The sequence below is a fragment of the Lucilia sericata genome, unplaced genomic scaffold, assembly GCF_015586225.1.
Source record: "Lucilia sericata isolate MDLA Ls3-8-SP2 unplaced genomic scaffold, ASM1558622v1 Contig001615F_arrow, whole genome shotgun sequence".
NCBI lineage: Eukaryota > Metazoa > Arthropoda > Insecta > Diptera > Calliphoridae > Lucilia > Lucilia sericata.
Genome location: NW_023995531.1, coordinates 55001 through 74887, shown reverse-complemented (window position 1 = coordinate 74887; position 19887 = coordinate 55001). Strand labels below are relative to the sequence as shown.

The 19887-nt window shown below is 33.4% G+C and overlaps 2 non-coding genes across 2 annotated transcripts; both read left to right on the top strand.

The window, feature by feature from the left end:
- The first annotated feature begins 19320 nt into the window (after positions 1-19320).
- Positions 19321-19402, top strand: Trnas-aga. Its single transcript has one exon. It is a non-coding gene; the product is annotated as a tRNA-Ser (tRNA).
- Positions 19403-19759: 357 nt separating this feature from the next.
- On the top strand, positions 19760-19837 carry Trnas-aga. Its single transcript has one exon. It is a non-coding gene; the product is annotated as a tRNA-Ser (tRNA).
- Positions 19838-19887: the final 50 nt, after the last annotated feature.

The following is a 19887-nucleotide window of genomic DNA, read 5'->3' as shown; positions in this document are numbered from 1 at the left end:
CTGAACTAGAACTGAACTAGAACTGAACTAAACTGAACTAGAACTGAACTAGAACTAGAACTAGAACTGAACTAGAACTGAACTAGAACTGACTAGAACTGAACTAGAACTGAACTAGAACTGAACTAGAACTGAACTAGAACTGAACTAGAAATGAACTAGAACTGGAACTAGAACTGAACTAGAACTGAACTAGAACGAACTAGAACGAACTAGAACTGAACTAGAAACTGAACTAGAACTGACTAGAACTGAACTAGAACTGAACTAGAACTGAACTAGAACTGAACTAGAACTGAACTAGAACTGAACTAGAACTGAACTAGAACTGAACTAGAACTGAACTAGAACTGAACTAGAACTGAACTAGAACTGAACTAGAACTGAACTAGAAACTGAAACTAGAACTGAACTAGAACTGAACTAGAACTGAACTAGACTGAACTAGAACTGAACTAGAACTGAACTAGAACTGAACTAGAACTGAAACTAGAACTGAACTAGACTGAACTAGAACTGAACTAGAACTGAACCTAGAACTGAACTAGAACTGAACTAGAACTGAACTAGAACTGAACTAGAACTGAACTAGAACCGAACTAGAACTGAACTAGAACTGAACTAGAAACTGAACTGAACTAGAACTGAACTAGAACTGAACTAGAACTGAACTAGAACTGAACTAGAACTGAACTAGAACTGAAACTAAAACTGAACTAGAACTGAACTAGAACTGAACTAGAACAGAACTAGAACTGAACTAGTACTGAACTAGAACTCAACACTTTTCTTCAAAAATTGTTTAAAGAATGACAGACACTTGTTTGTAGAAATGTTTCAGATAAAGAGGGACACATGTTGCAGACATATTTCTATAGAAATATTTATAAGAAAAGAGAAAAACAGACATGTTTCTTGACGACCACAGTTTCATGGAAGTTTTTTAAAGAATGACAGACAGTTTTCCATCTAAATGTTGCAAAGAATGACAGATGCTTTTATATAGAAATGTTGCAGAGATGCTTTATATAGAAATGTTGCAAAAATGTTTCAAGGGAAGATGGTTACATGTTTATAGGAATGTTTCAGAGAAAGACAGACATCTATCTGAAGTAATGTTTCAGAGAAAGATGTACATATTTTCAAAGAAATGTTGCAAAGACTGATAGACACACTTTTATATAGACATGTGTCAGAGAAGGTCTGTTGTCTTGTACAGAAATGTTTCAGAGATGGAAGACTACATGTTTATAGGAATGTTTGGGAGGGAAGGACAGACATATGTTTATAGAAATTTTGTAGGTTAAGACATGAACTTTGTTAAATAAATGTTGCCGGAAATGAAAGACACTTGTTGTTTTGCAAATGTTGCAGAGAAAGACAGACAAATGTTTTAGAGAAAGACAGACATTTAACTTTGAAAATCTTGCTAAGAAAGACAGACTTAGATATATGTTTAAAATTATTTCAGATCCGGCTACTAACAACTTTGTATATTAAAATTGGTTTTCTGCTTTATTCTTGGACAACCTTTAAAATGTATCTTTTGATAGTTTTTAATTTATGGCCACTCTCTCCATTTGATTGCCATATCATAATCCCGCGCGTTTATTGATTTCAATTGCGTGTTAAATTCCTGTTTCTGATAACGAGACACTAAATTGTCTACAAAATGTATAGCAACTTGTTATCTGTATGTTTTTCCCCATTTACTATTTTAAATAACTGCTTCAGAAGAAAAAATATGTTTAACTAATTTTAAATTTAATTATCAAAAAAAACGGTTAATTACTCTGATGTCTTAAGAGTTTCACTATAAGTTTTTGTTGTTTTCTGTTTTTGTGTTTTTTGCTGGCCATTTGATTTGTATGCAACACAATTGTTGTAAACTGCAAGTAACATCCTTGAACGAGATCATTAATCTTTTCTTTTTTTTTGTTTGTAATTTTATGGCTTTCGTCTTTACAACAACAAACAACAACTATACTATAAATTATAGAACTACAACAACACTGAACAGAAGAAAGAGCAGTAGCAGCATTTACTTCACTTGATGATGAGGTTTAGTTGTAGAGTTTTAGTGCCTCGCCTTTTTTTTGCTTATTTTTCTTTTGTCATGTGAATTTCTGGTACTTTTTTTGCTCATTTTCTTACTGGACTTTTTGGCTCCCACTACACCCACTCTCATTCTCAAGTGAATGAAAAGAAATCAAAAATCAAGCAAAAGGAATGAAGGTTGAAAGGAAACAAACAAAAAAAAATACATGAAATTTTCAGAAAGGCAGTCAGTAAGTCAAACACTCTGAGAGTCAAAAAACACTTAAAGAAAAAGAGGAACAAACAACAGAATACCACCAACAACAACAACAACTCTAGTACTTTATTCTCGCCTCTATACAATTAGTTGTTGCCCAAGTCTTAAAGAGTTGTTTTTACTGTTGTTGTTTCCCCAACAACTCACGAACTTTATTTGTTGGCTGTTGTAGTAGTTTTCACTTTATTTTTAGTTCTTTTTTCGGATACTTTTTTAGCAAAATCATTTAGTTTTTTTCTTCATTTTTTCCTCTTTTTTTCGAGATTTTGTTATAGTACAACTGTGTTTTGTTGTTGTTTTTTTTGTTGCTGCAAAACCACAACAAGCAATGAACAGATATTGTTGCCAGCAGCAGCAGTCACAGCAACGTTAGCAGCAACCAGATTATTGCATCCAATGACCTCGAACTTGTGCCGGTTATTCATTTTTAGTTCGTGCTGCACACAAAAATATAAAAAAATTCGAAAAAAACACAAAAAGAACTCAACACCAGCATAATTTAAAAGGGCAAAATACAAAAGGTTCGAAAAGGGGCCGAGGGGATAATATACTGGTAACAAAAATATAGTGTGACTGATTTTCAAGATGAATTGTTTTGGCTTTGAAAATGTTATAAAAAGTGCAGATAAAAATTAAAAAAAGAAAAAACAAATTTAAGGGGATAGTTGTGTTAAACAAATTAAGGGGAATAAAGGGAGAAATTTAAAGATATTGTATACTCCTAATGGACTCTGTACGAAGCTATATTTCTACAAAATATGTTTGTCTTTCTATAGTCTATAATCTAGTCTATAGTCTAATCTATAGTAGAGTCTGAACTATAGTCTAGTCTGAACTATAGTCTAGTCTATAATCTAAACTATTTTTTTGTTTAGACTCTAAACTATAGTCAAAACTATAGTCTAAACTATAGTCTAAACTATAGTCTAATCTATGGTCTAAACTACAGTCTAAACTATAGTCTAGTCTAGTCTATAGTCTAGTCTATAGTCCTAGTCTATAGTCTAGTCTATAGTCTAGTCTATAGTCTAATCTATAGTCTAGTCTATAGTCTAGTCTATAGTCTAGTCTATAGTCTAGTCTATAGTCTAGTCTATAGTCTAGTCTATAGTCTAGTCTATAGTCTAGTCTATAGTCTAGTCTATAGTCTAGTCTATAGTCTAGTCTATAGTCTAGTCTATAGTCTAGTCTATAGTCTAGTCTATAGTCTAGTTCTAGTCTATAGTCTAGTCTATATCTAGTCTATAGTCTAGTCTATAGTCTAGTCTATAGTCTAGTCTATAGTCTAGTCTATAGTCTAGTCTATAGTCTAGTCTATAGTCTAGTCTATAGTCTAGTCTATAGTCTAGTCTATAGTCTAGTCTATAGTCTAGTCTATAGTCTAGTCTATAGTCTAGTCTATAGTCTAGTCTATAGTCTAGTCTATAGTCTAGTCTATAGTCTAGTCTATAGTCTAGTCTATAGTCTAGTCTATAGTCTAGTCTATAGTCTAGTCTATAGTCTAGTCTATAGTCTAGTCTATAGTCTAGTCTATCGTGTAGTCTATCGAGTAGTCTATCGTCTAGAGTATCATCTAGTCTATCGTCTATTCTATCGACGATTCTATCGTCTATTCTATCGTCTAGTCTATCGTCTAGTCTATCGTCTAGTATATCGGCTAGTCTATCGTCTAGTCTATCGTCTAGTCTATCGTCTAGTCTATCGTTTAGTCTTTCGTCTAGTCTATCGTCTAGTCTATCGTCCAGTCTATCGTCTAGTCTATCGTCTAGTCTATCGTCTAGTCTATCGTCTAGTCCATTGCCTAGTCTATCGTCTAGTCTATCGTCTAGTCTATCGTGTAGTCTATCGTGTAGTCTATCGTCTATTCTATCGTCTATTCTATCGTCTAGTCTATCGTCTAGTCTATCGTCTAGTCTATCGTCTAGTATATCGACTAGTCTATCGTCTAGTCTAGCGTCTAGTCTATCGTCTAGTCTATAGTCTAGTCGATAGTCTAGTCTATCGTCTAGCCTATCGTCTAGTCTATCGTCTAGTCTATCGTCTAGTCTATCGTCTAGTCTATCGTCTAGTCTATCGTCTAGTCTATCGTTTAGTCTATCGTTTAGTCTATAATTAAAAACTAACTAAACTCATTTTTATAATTTTTAACCAAATTCTGTACTAATCTCATTAATTTAAACACATTCAAGACTTTTGCTCAATATTCTTCAGTTTCTTTCCCCCTCTTCCAAATTGTTACATAATTTTTAAATAAAAATATTCGAAAAAATCCCAAACTGGTACAATAACTTTATAAAAAAAAAACAACATAAAACAATTCACATAAAATCACCTAAAAAAACTCTACTTCAGACACTTTTTCTATACAAAAACAATCCAGTTTCGTTTTCAATCCAACCTAAAAAACTCGGAATTGTGTTGTGTGCATTTTTACTACTCTTTTGCTTTATTTTTAGCCGCAAAAAAAGAACACAATTCTGAAAACAAAATCCAAATAAAATAAAAATTCTAAAACAAAATAACGAGCAGTAACAGAAAAAATAATAAATAAATGGTGGAATTACTGAGAAAAAAGTTAAAAAAAGCAGCAACAGAAATCAAACACGAACAACAAGAAAATAAAACAAAAATTTGTATCCACAACAAAACTCAGACGAACTTGAAAAATTTTTAGATTTGAAGTAGTTTTATTTTCGTAATTGTATGGTTCTGTGTGTCTGGATTCTATGTAGTAAAAACGAAGGATAGCGGCAGTTTTATGAAAATATAAAACTGTGGCAGGCGAACGAGAACAAACGAACGAAAGACCAGTCTATCAGACTCACTCATCGACGATGGTAGAGTTGAGTAAATCCAGCCGTTTAGAGAGTCAGCAGACAAAAATCGAATTGAATTGAATGATGATGTTGGTGTTGGAGGTTGAGAGATGGGTGTAGGGCGCGTGCTGTATGCATCATTGGCTTCCAGAAACAAAAAGGGGTTGAATAAAAGTTATAAATATGTACATACTTTGGGTGTCAAATCGAAGAGACTTATTAGGGATGTATAGACTAAGTACTAGACTAGAATACAGAACAGACTGCAAGCTCGACTATAGATCAGAATATAGACTCGACTATGAACTCTACTATGGACTCGACTATAGACTCGACTATAGACTGGACTATAGACTATACTATATACTTAACCTAGACTCAACTATAGACTCGAATATAGACTCAACTATTACTCGATTATAGACTCGAATACAGACTAAACTATAGACTCGACTATAGACTCGATTATAGACTAGACAATATACTAAACTATATACCTAACATAGGCTCGACTATAGACTCAACTATAAACTCGAATATAGACACAATTATTGACTAGACTATATACTTGACTACAGAATCTACTAAAGACTCGACTATACACCAAACTCTAAACTCGACTACAGACTAGACTATAAACTCGATTAGTTATAGACAAGGCGGACTATAGAGTAAAAACATAAAAGTCCACAAGTGGTCCTTCGGCACAAACAATGAAGATCTGTGATCACTTTATTTCCCACCAAAGCACATTTTCTGGCTAAACTAGAGGCCCTAGGTCAAAAACAGTGAATATCTGTGATCACTTTTATTTCCCAACAAAAATTGGTTTTTATTTCCCACCAAAATTCGATTTTTGAGTGCAAACATAAAAGTCCATTTTCTGGCTAAACTAGAAGTCCTAGGACAAAAACAATGAATATCTGTGATCACCTTTATTTCCCACCAAAATTCAATTTTTGAATGAAAACATAAAAGTCCATTTTCTGGCTAAACTAGAAGCCCCAGGACAAAAACAATGAATATCTCTGATCACTTTTATTTCCCACCAAAATTCGATTTTTGAGTGAAAACATAAAAGTCCATTTTCTGGCTAAACTAGACGTCCCAGGACAAAAACAATGGAAATCTGTGATCACTTTTATTTCCCACTAAAATTCGATTTTTGAGTGAAAACATAAAAGTCCATTTTCTGGCTAAACTAGAAGCCCCAGGACAAAAACAATGAATATCTGTGATCACTTTTATTTCCCACCAAAATCCGATTTTTGAGTGAAAACATAAAAGTCCATTTTCTGGCTAAACTAGAGGCCCCAGGACAAAAACAATGGAAATCTGTGATCACTTTTATTTCCCACCAAAATTCGATTTTTGAGTGAAAACATAAAAGTCCATTTTCTGGCTAAACTAGTAGCCCTAGGACAAAAACGTTGAATATCTGTGATCACTTTTACTTCCCACCAAAAATCCGATTTTTGAGTGAAAACATAAAAGTCCATCTTCTGGCTAAACTAAAGGTCCTAGGGCACATTTCTGTGTGAAAATATAAAGGTCCATTTTCTGGCTAAACTAGAGGCCCTAGGGCAAAAACAATGGAAATCTGTGATCACTTTTATTTCCCACCGAAATTCGATTTCTGTGTGAAAATATAAAAGTACATTTTCTACCTAAACTAGAGGCCCTAGGGCCAAAACAATGGAAATCTGTGATCACTTCTTTTTTCCACCAAAAATGGGTTTTCCAGTGAAAACATAAAAGTCCATTTTCTAGCTAAACTAGAGGCCCCAGGACAAAAACAATAGAAATCTGTGATCACTTTTATTTCCCACCAAAATCCAAATTTTGAGTGAAAACATTAAAGTCCATTTTCTGGCTAAACTAGAAGCCCCAGGACAAAAACAATGAATATCTGTGATCACTTTTATTTCCCACCAAAATTCGATTTTTGAGTGAAAACATAAAAGTCCATTTTCTGGCTAAACTAGAGGCCCCAGGACAAAAACAATGGAAATCTGTGATCACTTTTATTTCCCACCAAAATTCGATTTTTGAGTGAAAACATAAAAGTACATTTTCTGGCTAAACTAGAAGCCCTAGGACAAAAACGATGAATATCTGTGATCATTTTTATTTCCCACTAAAATTCGATTTTTGAGAGAAAAAATAAAAGTCCATTTTCTGGCTAAACTAGAGGCCCCAGGACAAAAACAATGAATATCTGTGATCACTTTTATTTCCCACCAAAATTCGATTTTTGAGTGAAAACATAAAAGTCCATTTTCTGGCTAAACTAGAAGCCCTAGGACAAAAAAGATGAATATCTGTGATCATTTTTATTTCCCACTAAAATTCGATTTTTGAGAGAAAAAATAAAAGTCCATTTTCTGGCTAAACTAGAGGCCCCAGGACAAAAACAATAGAAATCTGTGATCACTTTTATTTCCCACCGAAATTCGATTTTTGAGGGAAAACATAAAAGTCCATTTTCTAGCTAAACTAGAGGCCCCAGGACAAAAACAATGGAAATCTGTGATCACTTTTATTTCCCACCAAAATTCGATTTTTGAGTGAAAACGTAAAAGTCCATTTTCTGGCTAAACAAGAAGCCCTAGGACAAAAACGATGAATATCTGTGATCATTTTTATTTCTCACTAAAATACGATTTTTGAGTGAAAACATAAAAGTCCATTTTCTGGTTAAACTAGTAGCCCTAGGGTCAAAACAAAGGAAATCTGTGATCACTTTTATTTTCCACCAAAAATGGATTTTTGAGTGAAAACATAAAAGTCAATTTTCTGGCTAAACTAGAAGCCCCAGGACAAAAACAATGAATATCTGTGATCACTTTTATTTCCCACCAAAAACGGATTTTTGAATGAAAACATAAAAGTCCATTTTCTGGCTGAACTAGAGGCCCCAGGACAAAAACAATGAATATCTGTGATCGCTTTTATTTCTTACCAAAAATGGATTTTTGAGTGAAAACATAAAAGTCCATTTTCTGGCCAAACTAGAGGCCCCAGGACAAAAACAATGAATATCTGTGATCACTTTTATTTCCCACCAAAAATGGATTTTTGAGTGCAAACATAAAAGTCCATTTTCTGGCTAAACTAGAAGACCTAGGGCCAAAACAATGGAAATCTGTGATCACTTTTATTTTCCACCAAAATTCGATTTTTGAGTAAAAACATAAAATTCCATTTTCTGGCTAAACTAGAGGCCCAAGGACTAAAACAGTGTAAATCTGTGATCAGTTCTGTACTCGGCTATATTCTGAGGTATCGTTTCGTTTAGACTGGACTATAGTCTCGAATATAGACTGGACTATAGTCTCGACTATAGACTGGACTATAGTCTCGACTATAGACGGGACTATAGTCTCGACTATAGACGGGACTATAGTCTCGACTATAGACGGGACTATAGTCTCGACTATAGACGGGACTATAGTCTCGACTATAGACGGGACTATAGTCTCGACTATAGACGGGACTATAGTCTCGACTATAGACGGGACTATAGTCTCGACTATAGACTATAGACGGGGACTATAGTCGGGACTATAGACGGGACTATAGTCGGGACTATAGACGGGACTATAGTCGGGACTATAGACGGGACTATAGTCGGGACTATAGTCTCAACTATTGACAGGACTATAGTCTCGACTATTGACAGGACTATAGTCTCGACTATAGACAGGACTATAGTCTCGACTATAGACAGGACTATAGTCTCGACTATAGACAGGACTATAGTCTCGACTATAGACAGAACTATAGTCTCGACTATAGACAGGACTATAGTCTAGAAGCCATAGGACAAAAACAATGAATATCTGTGATCACTTTTATTTCCCACCAAAACTCGACTATAGACAGGACTATAGTCTCGACTATAGACAGGACTATAGTCTCGACTATAGACAGAACTATAGTCTCGACTATAGACAGGACTATAGTCTAGAAGCCATAGGACAAAAACAATGAATATCTGTGATCACTTTTATTTCCCACCAAAATTCGATTTTTGAGTGAAAACATAAAAGTCCATTTTCTGGCTAAACTAGAGGACCTAGGTCAAACACAATGAATATCTGTGATCACTTTTATATCCCACTAAAATTCGATTTTTGAGTGAAAACATAAAAGTCTATTTTCTGGCTAAACTAGAGGCCCCAGGACAAAAACAATGGAAATCTGTGATCACTTTTATTTCCCACCAAAAATGGGTTTTTGAGTGAAAACATAAAAGTCCATTTTCTGGCTAAACTAGAGGCCCCAGGGCAAAAACAATGGAAATCTGTGATCACTTTTATTTCCCACCAAAATTCGATTTTTGAGTGAAAACATAAAAGTCCATTTTCTGGCTAAACTAGAGGCCCAAGGACTAAAACAGTGTAAATCTGTGATCAGTTCTATACTCGGCTATATACTGAGGTATCGTTTCGTTTAGCCTGGACTATAGTCTCGAATATAGACTGGACTATAGTCTCGACTATAGACTGGACTATAGTCTCGACTATAGACGGGACTATAGTCGGGACTATAGTCTCGACTATAGTCGGGACTATAGTCTCAACTATTGACAGGACAATAGTCTCGACTATTGACAGGACTATAGTCTCGACTATAGTCCTGTCTATATACTCCCTTTTTAGTTACCACCCTAATACGGCCTGCATTTACAGTATATTTCCCCCCTATTTTGGCACTGGTAGCACAATGTAAATAATACGCACGTCACATTGAAAATGGATGATTGAAAAGTAATGGCTGGATTTTTATAAACGTTTTTAGTAAAACGAAATAAATAAAGGTTTATGGACAGAAATGGCTGTTGATGCAGAGATGTGCAGAGATTTCAACAAATATTATACCAGAGTTAAAATAGACAGACAGACAGATACAAACGCAACGCATCAGACATACAGAGACACACATATATATAGATAATGTCGATATATGCATCGACAGTTTCAAATAAAATCAATAAAATGTGTACAATAGTGTAAAATATAAAGAAAAATATTTATAACACTTTAATAGAATGAACATTTTGATGGATGAAAAAGAAGATTTTAGTTGAAGTTTTGAAATCAAAAGGGATTATAGGGAAGTCAACAGAATAGTCCATAAACAGGACACGGCTGATTGGTCTATAGTGGACTATTTTGAATCACCATCAGGGCTATCGACTGAACTATAGTCGAGATTGTAGATGGACTGTTGCCGATATTACTAATGGCATAACAGACTAGATTATAAACGAGACTTAATGATAGTTGAAGCCATAGTTTGGGCTAGAAGAAAAGGCTTTAGACTATAGTCAAGACTTTAAACTGCAAAGTAGACGAAGTTTCAAGAAGTTGTTCTTTTCTTACTGTTGCCATCGGCTTTTGCAAAATTTATTAATCTTTACTCGTATTCTAAACACACTTAACCACTTCTCTCCCTGATTCCTTAACTCCTCATTAAATCATTAACATTTATTACCACTGCACCATACATCAGCAGCAACAGCAACAACAACAGTGCAAATTTGTCCATGATATAAATTTATCACTGACATTATTCAATTTGATTTAGGATTTTTGTTGCTGTCTTTATTACCAGTTTTAATTTAAATACAACATCTTAAGTACCTGTATCTTCACCTAAATCACCAATAAATCAAATAATGCTTTTAGGCAAAAAGTAAAAAATCTTGTTCTTTTAACAACAATCTTCTATTTCTTCCACTTCCACTTCTTCTTCATCTTCAGCATTGGACAGCAAATAGTTAATGTCATTTTACAGTCTCACAGCACAAAAATCAAAGCAACGTCCCCTCTGTTGCTTAGACTGCCAAAGATATTTCATCATGTCTCCTCTCTTCGAAGTCAATACAATTTTGTATTGTCTGCTTTGGACTCATCGGTAGTTTGTTGCAACAATGTTGCTAATTGTTACAACATGTAATTGAAACTTTACATAAGAAGACTTCAAAGGATTTGTGTAAAATTTTTCTGCATTGGTTCTACAATTCGTGTCTTTAACACTATTTAAAGACTATAGACTCTGTAGACTGTGTAAAGTTCTATTTTATGGGAATAATGTAGAGAAACTGGCTGCTGCAGCAAATATAGGGAGAGAGAAAAAAACGCCAAGTGGGTTTTTCGTTTCTTTGTGGAGACATGTTTATGCAACATTTTCTTTTTAATTAAATTTTATTTTAGTAATAAATTTTGAAAAAAAAAATAAAGAAAATGGCAAAACTACATAATGAATATTTAATTAAACAGGTAATAGTGTTAACGACGACCAAGGTGAAATTTTTTACACTAAACTGTCGAGACTACACAACAGATAACTTTATAATATAGTCTACATTGGTCTATAGTCAAGACCAAGGTCTCGATTATAATATCGACTAACGACCAGACTATAGAATCAGCAATAGAACAAACTACACTATAGTCGAAACTAATACAAACCGACTTATAGTCTGGACTATAGTCTATTCTATAGTCTGGACTATAGTCTATTCTATAGTCTGGACTATAGTCTATTCTATAGTCTGGACTATAGTCTATTCTATAGTCTGGACTATAGTCTATTATATAGTCTATTCTATAGTCTGGACTATATTCTATTCTATAGTCTGGACTATAGTCTATTCTATAGTCTGGACTATAGTCTATTCTATAGTCTGGACTATAGTCTATTCTATAGTCTGGACTATAGTCTATTCTATAGTCTGGACTATAGTCTATTCTATAGTCTGGACTATAGTCTATTCTATAGTCTGGACTATAGTCTATTATATAGTCTGGACTATAGTCTATTCTATATTCTGGACTATAGTCTATTCTACAGTCTGGACTATAGTCTATTCTACAGTCTGGACTATAGTCTATTCTACAGTCTGGACTATAGTCTATCCTATAGTCTGGACTATAGTCTATCCTATAGTCTGGACTATAGTCTATTCTATAGTCTATTCTATAGTCTATTCTATAGTCTATTCTATAGTCTATTTATAGTCTGGACTATAGTCTATTCTATAGTCTGGACTATAGTCTATTCTATAGTCTGGACTATAGTCTATTCTATAGTCTGGACTATAGTCTATTCTATAGTCTGGACTATAGTCTATTCTATAGTCTGGACTATAGTCTATTCTATAGTCTGGACTATAGTCTATTCTATAGTCTGGACTATAGTCTATTCTATAGTCTGGACTATAGTCTATTCTATAGTCTGGACTATAGTCTATACTATAGTCTGGACTATAGTCTATTCTATAGTCTGGACTATAGTCTATACTATAGTCTGGACTATAGTCTATACTATAGTCTGGACTATAGTCTATACTATAGTCTGGACTATAGTCTATACTATAGTCTGGACTATAGTCTATACTATAGTCTGGACTATAGTCTATACTATAGTCTGGACTATAGTCTATACTATAGTCTGGACTATAGTCTATACTATAGTCTGGACTATAGTCTATACTATAGTCTGGACTATAGTCTATACTATAGTCTGGACTATAGTCTATACTATAGTCTGGACTATAGTCTATACTATAGTCTGGACTATAGTCTATACTATAGTCTGGACTATAGTCTATACTATAGTCTGGACTATAGTCTATACTATAGTCTGGACTAGTCTATACTATAGTCTGGACTATAGTCTATACTATAGTCTGGACTATAGTCTATACTATAGTCTGGACTATAGTCTATACTATAGTCTGGACTATAGTCTATACTATAGTCTGGACTATAGTCTATACTATAGTCTGGACTATAGTCTATACTATAGTCTGGACTATAGTCTATACTATAGTCTGGACTATAGTCTATACTATAGTCTGGACTATAGTCTATACTATAGTCTGGACTATAGTCTATACTATAGTCTGGACTATAGTCTATACTATAGTCTGGACTATAGTCTATACTATAGTCTGGACTATAGTCTATACTATAGTCTGGACTATAGTCTATACTATAGTCTGGACTATAGTCTATACTATAGTCTGGACTATAGTCTATACTATAGTCTGGACTATAGTCTATACTAGTCTGGACTATAGTCTATACTATAGTCTGGACTATAGTCTATACTATAGTCTGGACTATAGTCTATACTATAGTCTGGACTATAGTCTATACTATAGTCTGGACTATAGTCTATACTATAGTCTGGACTATAGTCTATACTATAGTCTGGACTATAGTCTATACTATAGTCTGGACTATAGTCTATACTATAGTCTGGACTATAGTCTATACTATAGTCTGGACTATAATCTATACTATAGTCTGGACTATAGTCTATACTATAGTCTGGACTATAGTCTATACTATAGTCTAGACTATAGTCTATATTATAGTCTGGACTATAGTCTATTCTATAGTCTGGACTATAGTCTGGACTATAGTCTATTCTAAAGTATGAATTATAGTCTATTCGATAGTCTGGACTATAGTCTATTCTATAGTCTGGACTATAGTCTATTCTATAGTCTGGACTATAGTCTATACTATAGTCTGGACTATAGTCTATACTATAGTCTGGACTATAGTCTACTATAGTCTGGACTATAGTCTATACTATAGTCTGGACTATAGTCTATACTATAGTCTGGACTAAAGTATATTTTATAGTCTGGACTAAAGTCTATTCTATAGTCTATACTAAAGTCTATTCTATAGTCTGGACTAAAGTCTATTCTATAGTCTGGACTGTAGTCTATTCTATAGTCTGGACTATAGTCTATTCTATAGTCTGGACTATAGTCTATTCTATAGTCTGGACTATAGTCTATTCTATAGTCTGGACTATAGTCTATTCTATAGTCTGGACTATAGTCTATACTATAGTCTGGACTATAGTCTATACTATAGGCTGGACTATAGTCTATTCTATAGTCTGGACTAAAGTATATTTTATAGTCTGGACTAAAGTCTATTCTATAGTCTATACTAAAGTCTATTCTATAGTCTGGACTAAAGTCTATTCTATAGTATGGACTATAGTCTAGTCTATAGTCTGGACTATAGTCTAGTCTATAGTCTGGACTATAGTCTAGTCTATAGTCTGGACTATAGTCTAGTCTATAGTCTGGACTATAGTCTAGTCTACAGTCTGGACTATAGTCTAGTCTATAGTCTGGACTATAGTTTAGTCTATAGTCTGGACTATAGTTTAGTCTATAGTCTGGACTATAGTTTAGTCTATAGTCTGGACTATAGTTTAGTCTATAGTCTGGACTATAGTTTAGTCTATAGTCTGGACTATAGTCTAGTATATAGTCTGGACTATAGTCTAGTCTGTAGTCTGGACTATAGTCTAGTCTATAGTCTGGACTATAGTCTAGTCTATAGTCTGGACTATAGTCTAGTCTATAGTCTGGACTATAGTCTAGTCTATAGTCTGGACTATAGTCTAGTCTATAGTCTGGACTATAGTCTAGTCTATAGTCTTCCAGTCCTTCTTCTATTTCATTAAAAATTCCCCAATCAATTGTCATAAAAACAATCTTGGGACATTGTCTATTCTACCTTTCAACTTCACACAATTGAACCACTAATTAGCAACGCACTGTAAATTGACACTTAGCAAAAACGAACGAACAAAAAAAAACGTTGTGTGAAAACAACAAAAATTTGCCACAAATCTAAAACAACAACAGAATAACAAAAAAATCTTGTCAATAAAAACATGAATGTTGCCAACACATCATAAATGCCAACGAAGAAACAATTCAAAGCGTTGCAAGAATACACAATTTGTTGCTGTTTTTGTTGTTGCACTTGGAATTGTACTCGTATTGTAATTGTTTTCAGTTTGAAAATGAAAAATATGTTGTATGTCGTTAAAGTGGATTTTCATCTATTTCATCTCATTCTGTGGCTCTGGATCTGGTTCAGGTTCTCTAGAGTGATTGTGTCATTGTAAATGCAATTATTTTGTTCTAGTTCTAGTGGATTTCTTTTAGCGGCTTTAAGATGAGAATGCTAAAGTCGCGTGCATGGAATTGGCAACGAAGTAAATAAACAAAGTATTAAGAGACTGCCTAGTTTTGTTGCTCCCCTTAGTTTTTTCCTAGAGCTTAATAACTTCTTTTTTTTTTTTGCTGCGGAGCAATTGTTGGAAGTCATCATAAATAATAGGAGCAAGTCACAGAAATTCCTGTTTAACTATGAGTTAAGAAAAAAAAAGGAATCAGGTATGATCAGAGATATGTTTACACTAGCGAAGAGAAGAATTCTTAGTTTATTTTCCATGTCTAATTTTAGCTGCTAGTGTGCAGCGCTTTTTCATTCCACACTTTCCTAGCCATTACCTCGTTTATACTTGCAACAATTGCCACAACATTTTAGCACTTCATCAACAAAATGTTTGTGCAATTCAACGCATTTTATGAGTAGATTTTTATGTTTATAAAATTTCAAAGCCACCAAGCCGACTCTACGACCATTAAAGCAAAAGAAATAAGAATTATGGAAAAATCAATAGATTTTAGATTCGTCGAACAAACTATACAAACACACCCATGTTTATCGGAAACATTTGAGGGAAAAAACCTTAACAATATTATTATTGTTTTTTTTTTTTCTCTTGTGGTTTTTAAGACTTAAATACTTAACAAAGATTATTTGCAAATAGAGATTTACAGCGGAAGGTGGCAAAAATGGAAAAGATTTTAATGAAGTTTATAGTGTGGACTATAGTGTCTATAGCCTGGACTATAGTCTAGTCTCTATCCTGGACTATAGTCTAGTCTCTAGCCTGGACTATAGTCTAATCTATAGCCTGGACTATAGTCTGAACTATAATCTGGAGTATAGTCTATAGCCTGGACTATAATCTGGAGTATAGTCTATAGCCTGGACTATAATCTTTAGTATATAGTCTGGACTTTAGTCTGGATTAGACCTTAGTCTGGACTATAGTCTAGTATGCAGTCTGGACTTTAGTCTAGTCTATAGTCTGTACTATAATCTGGAGTGTAGTCTATAGTCTGGATTATAGTCTGTAGTATATATCCTGGACTTTAGTCTGAACCAAGGTCTAAAGTCTAGACTTTAGTCTGGACTATAGTCTAGTCTATAGTGTGGACTATAGTCTAGTCTATAGTCTGGACCAGTGATGCCAGGTGTAGGGATTTTTCCCTTTTTGTAGGGATTTTTTTCAAAAATTTCACGTGTAGGGAAAAAGGGAAAGATTTCTTACTATTGTCAAATTGTAGGGATTTTTCAATTTCATAGTTTTTAACAACTAAAAATATACTCTTTCATGTATTAAACTTTTAAATTAAAAATGAAATCAGTTTTAAGTGTATCGTTAGTAAAAATTCCGCTTGTAATTTCTACAATATATGTACCTACATATCGCTACAAGACTGGCATAATCCAAAATTCGGCTTTCTTGAACTAAGTTCTTCAAAACATGCGGCATACTAAAATCTTTCATATAGATTTATGAAATTTCAAATATGTCTATTATTTTCGATGTGAAATCGATTTTTTGTAAACGTAAAAACTAAAACCCACGTTTTTGTGAATATTAGACAACTAAAAATTTAATTTCAATTTAGATGAGAAACATATTAACCTCAACTATCTGAATCTGGATTTTTAAAACCCCTTGATTTGTTTAAAAGTTATTAAAAAAATAGTTAAATGTCATTAAATATTCATATCCATTTTTCTTGAAACGACTTTTTGGATTATGCCAATCCTGTAGGGCGATATATTCTGACTCCTTATAGATAGAGTAGTCGGGGGCTTAATGCAGTAACTCAGGATTGAAAAAATGAATTTAATGTTCTGAAAATTTATAAAAGTAAACCGCAAAAAGTAAACGCTAAAGTAAACCTTATTTAAAATAATTATTTTATGAAAATTTTTTTGTTGGAGGCACATAAAATAAATTTTTATCACGATTCGATATACTGCCATAAATCTTTCAATTGTTTTTTTTTAATCATAACTGAAGAGTCAGGGTTGGAAGATTTGTATGATGTAAAATTGAAAGAAAAAAAAAAATTTGAATTTAAATTCTAGAAATTTCATTCCTAAAAATTAAAAAAATATACATACATATATGTATATTATAAAACGGAGCTAATATTTTAGTTTTTGATGTTATTTTTGTATTTTTTTAAGATAAACTTTGAAAAAAAATGGAAAAAAGTAGTGTAGGGAAAACTGTAGGGAAAATAAAAAGTGGGTGTAGGGAAAAAAGGGATTTTTTCTCATAAGCGTAGGGATTTCTGAAAAAAATCTCCTGGCATCACTGGTCTGGACAATAGTCTGAACTATAGTCTGAACTATAGTCTGAACTATAGTCTGAACTATAGTCTGAACTATAGTCTGAACTGTAGTCTGATCTATAATCTGTACTATAGTGTAGTCTATAGTCTGGACTATAGTCTAGTTTATAGTCTGGACTATAGTCTAGTCTATAGTCTGGACTATAGTCTAGTGTATAGTCTGGACTATAGTCTAGTCTATAGTCTGGACTATAGTCTAGTGTATAGTCTGGACTATAGTCTAGTCAATAGTCTAGACTATAGTCTGGACTATAGTCTAGTCCATAGTCTGTACTATAGTCTGGACTATAGTCTAGTCTATAGTCTGCACTATAGTCTGCACTATAGTCTAGTCTATAGTGTGGACTATAGTCTAGTCTATAGTCTGGACTATTCTAGTCTATAGTCTGGACTATAGTCTAGTCTATAGTGTGGACTATAGTCTAGTCTATAGTCTGGACTATAGTCTAGTCTATAGTCTGGACTATAGTCTAGTCTATAGTGTGGACTATAGTCTAGTCTATAGTCTGGACTATAGTCTAGTCTATAGTCTGGACTATAGTCTAGTCTATAGTCTGGACTATAGTCTAGTCTATAGTCTGGACTATAGTCTAGTCTATAGTCTGACTATAGTCTATTCTAAATAGTCTGAACTGTAGTCTGAACTACAATCTGGACTATAGTCTATATTCTGGACTATAGTCTGAACTGTAGTCTGATCTATAATCTGTAGTCTGAACTATAATCTGGACTATAGTGTAGTTTATAGTCTGGACTATAGTCTAGTTTATAGTCTAGTTTATAGCCTGGACTATAGTCTAGTCTATAGTCTGGACTATAGTCTAGTCTATAGTCTGGACTATAGTCTAGTCTATAGTCTGGACTATAGTCTAGTCTATAGTCTGGACTATAGTTTAGTCTATAGTGTGGACTATAGTCTAGTCTATAGTCTGGACTATAGTCTAGTCTATAGTTTGGACTATAGACTAGTCTATAGTCTGGACTATAGTGTATTCTATAGTCTGGACTACAGTCTAGTCTAAAGTCTGGACTAGTCTATAGTCTAGACTATAGTCTACTTTATAGTCTAGTCTATAGTTTCACTCTAGTTCATATACCAGCCTACTCTTGGTTAATTTCCCTGTTCCTTTTTCCACCTTCCACTGTTCACTTTTTACATCATCACTTACTTTGATTTCCCAGCCAAACTTAGACGTATAGTATTTTTTTCTTCAGTTGCGGTTAAAAGGCAGAAAACTTTACAAAAAGCCAAGAGACATTACCAAAGACAAGAAAACACGTAAGAAGACCTGCTTTAAAGTTTTAGTGGTTTGCAGAAGAACTGAAGAGTATATGAAGGAAATAGAAAAGAACCGACTACAAACAACTTCTTTTGCAGCTTAGAAAAATGCCGACAATAGTTTCGATTAGAATTTGTGATTTTTTTTTTCACCGATTTCAACAGAATATATACATAATAGGAAAAAAGAAAAATCCACAACATTAATTTAAAACGTGCCACATTGTATGGCATGTTTTAAATATGTTTGTTTTTCTTGTTCCCTCTAACTTCTTATTTATTTATTTAGCTAGTCATTTATTAATTAAGTAATTGTTGGTGTTTTTTTTTTTTCTTTTTGGGGATTTTGCTTTTCAATATCTTATCTTTTTGAAAGCTATCTTTTGCTGTTCGAGTGGTGGTGTGATTGAATGCATAAATTTTTAAATAGTTTTTTTTTGTGATTGAATTTAAATAGATATTTATTTATTTAAATATTTGATTAATTTTTTAAATTTGTTAAAATGTGTGTAGGTGTTCGATATACATAGTTGCTGTATGTGTGTTGTATTGAACTGTAAGTGGTAAACAAGCAGTCGTGGCCGAGCGGTTAAGGCGTCTGACTAGAAATCAGATTCCCTCTGGGAGCGTAGGTTCGAATCCTACCGACTGCGAGAAGATTTTTTAAATTATTTTTTATATAAAAATATAAATTTCTATTATTTTTAAAATTTAGAAAATATAAATTTCTTTTGAATACTTAAAATATTATTTTTGGGAACTCGGATTCGAATCCGAATGAAATTTTTTTAACTTTTTTATTAATTTTTCATTTATTTTTTCTTGAAATAAATCAATATTTTTATCAAATGTATACTAATTGAACCCATAGCGAATTTTATTCGAATTTTGTCTAAATTTAATAAAATTGTTTTAATTTTAAAGGAAATTTTTAAAAATCTTTTGGAGGAATGTTTTTTGGAACTAAGAAAACATTTATATTTTATATTGAACTCGAATTGTTTATGTACGCAGTCGTGGCCGGTTAAGGCGTCTGACTAGAAATCAGATTCCCTCTGGGAGCGTAGGTTCGAATCCTACCGACTGCGAGAAGTCTTTTTGCCACATTCATTTCTTCCGATATATTTAAGCGACTGGT